Source organism: Octopus bimaculoides, chromosome 3 (assembly GCF_001194135.2).
Source record: "Octopus bimaculoides isolate UCB-OBI-ISO-001 chromosome 3, ASM119413v2, whole genome shotgun sequence".
NCBI lineage: Eukaryota > Metazoa > Mollusca > Cephalopoda > Octopoda > Octopodidae > Octopus > Octopus bimaculoides.
In genome coordinates this window covers 89,680,984-89,683,282 of record NC_068983.1, presented here as the reverse complement: position 1 = coordinate 89,683,282, position 2,299 = coordinate 89,680,984, and the positions used below count along the sequence as shown (strand labels likewise).

Below are 2,299 nucleotides of genomic sequence, written 5' to 3'. Positions count from 1 at the left end.
ACCACCCGGTGAAGTCTTTTAGCTCGTGAAATAGATGAGATATTTTAGAAAATATTATTAGTAACGATTCATTAACATTATCTTTCTGAAAGGAATTATTTTTTATTGGTAGGAGGTTGAGCTTCACTAATAAAATAGATTTTTAGAAACTTTTTAAAGAAAAAAAAACCCTATTCATTGGCTGGAAACGATCAGTGAAAAAACATTCATGCGTGACAGAGGGGAGAGGAAAAGGCGAATGACTAATTTTTAATAGAACTTTATTTTTGTACGCGAAATTAGGGTAGAGAGGACCAAGAATTTTGAGTAGAACAGAAAGAAGCTACAATTTTCGCTCGTAATCTGACACACATGTCAGCGCCTAGAGGCTATTAATTTTCAAAGGCCTATAATAGTAAGAATAAAGAGAAACTTTCTGTCTATATGTACAATCGAAAGTTGCTTCTGATAAATAGGAGGAGGAACTTAGAAATTCCAACTTGATCATCAAGATAAGTACCCCGTTTGCTACCAAGTAGTACAATAATTATAATGGGAGAGAGTCAGCTCTCTCTCTTTCTTTCTCGGGTTACGGTGACTTTAGAGGAGGGATGAGTAGAATAAGTGTGGCTGGTGGCCAAACCCTTGAGGCCGTCGATAGAAAGTTTTGACAAAATTTCGGTAAGTTCCGCCACTGTCCGGCTGCCACTGTTGGAAAAAAATAGCACTTGGGTTAGGGAAGGAAAACAGTAAACAATGTCGGGAGAAATGTTACTTCCATCCATTTTTAGTGGGTGGTTTGTCGTCTGACTCTAGTTGTGCGTGTCTCCCCTTCCTCTTTCTCCTTCTCCTTCATTATATATACTTATATGTGTGTGGGTTTGGGTGCTGTCTCTGGATGCGTTGTAGTTATCACACGCCTCCGCCACAGACTACTATTTAACAAAAACTGACAGACACTACATTTGGTTGCTCTCTGCTACATTGGACACGTCCTATTTTATCTAACAAGAAAGTGTAAAAACCCAAATATCTGACCCGATAGAGTGTGATTTATCTAATTCGCTTATAAAAATATTTCTTAGAAGGTAAGCTGTTACATTTTTCTTATAACAAATGTTGCTATTATTAATTTTTCTTAGCAACAATCAAAGAATATCCTGTCATTCCTGCAGAGATGCAAAATGCCTGAACGTTATTTACTTTTGGCATTCACTTCTATTTCCAAAGATTTTGTTATATATTCAGGGTTAGTTTCTTCCCACCCCCACACATTGTTATGACAATAATCAGTCACACTTTTAATTAAAATCCCCCCTTTTAACCCGTAATTTCTCAAGTTTCGCCACATGATAGCAATCTGTCTTCATTCCATTACTGGTATTTCTTTCACATGAACATTATACACTCAGTTTGTTGCAAAGATTGTAGTGTTAACACCAAAAGAAGTAAAGGAAGAAGGTATCAATGCAGTTTCATAATTTAAACCACTACTACTTATTAAATAGTTGTCAATTCCCATCTTTACCCTCGAGGGTGCACAAGATCAAAGGACTAAGCTATTAAAAAATAGTAATTCGATAAAAAAAAAATATTAGGATCTTTCTCTAATTTTTACTTTTTCTTTGAGTTATTTCTGTACGATGCAACAGCAAGAATTTGCTGTTTGTTAATGCATGTCTCCATTTACGACTGGACTGCACCAATTTTCGGAAAATATCCTGCATTCTCGGATTAAAAGGAAGAACAGTGTAACAGTTGACATTCAATTCAATAGTATTGTACTTAAAATATTGTTTACCACTATTCACTTGTTAGTGTTTCCTAGTTTGTCGAAGAAATGGGTGTGGCATGTTTAGAAAAGAAATCTGTTTCTCCAATTTTGCCTGCTACATACAACCTAGACTGACTCCGATTCACTGAATTAATATTTTGTAGCTTGTATGCTTAAAGGATTTCATGATTTCATATAATATATATATTTAGGCTACATGTATGAGCGTATGTATATATATGTATGTGTGTATGCACACACACATACACACACACACACACACACACATATGTACATATGTATATCTAGGCTACATGTATGTGTGTATGTATGTATGTATATATATGTATGTATATCTAGGCTACATGTATGTGTGTATGTATATACATATGTATATCTAGGCTACATGTATGTGTGTATGTATATATGTATATCTAGGCTACATGTATGTATGTATGTATATATATATGTATATCTTGGCTGCATGTATGTGAAAATGTATATACATTTATATATATATATATATATATATATATATATATATAT

The 2,299-nt window shown here is 34.1% G+C and overlaps 1 long non-coding RNA gene across 1 annotated transcript in view; it reads left to right on the top strand.

Moving 5' to 3' along the window:
- The first annotated feature begins 279 nt into the window (after positions 1–279).
- The window catches only part of LOC128247314 (uncharacterized), a 10,825-nt gene continuing 8,805 nt past the window's right edge, over positions 280–2,299 (top strand). Inside the window, exon 1 of the long non-coding RNA XR_008263692.1 lies at positions 280–1,067. This is a non-coding gene — a long non-coding RNA (uncharacterized LOC128247314). The remainder of the gene's footprint in view (positions 1,068–2,299) is intronic.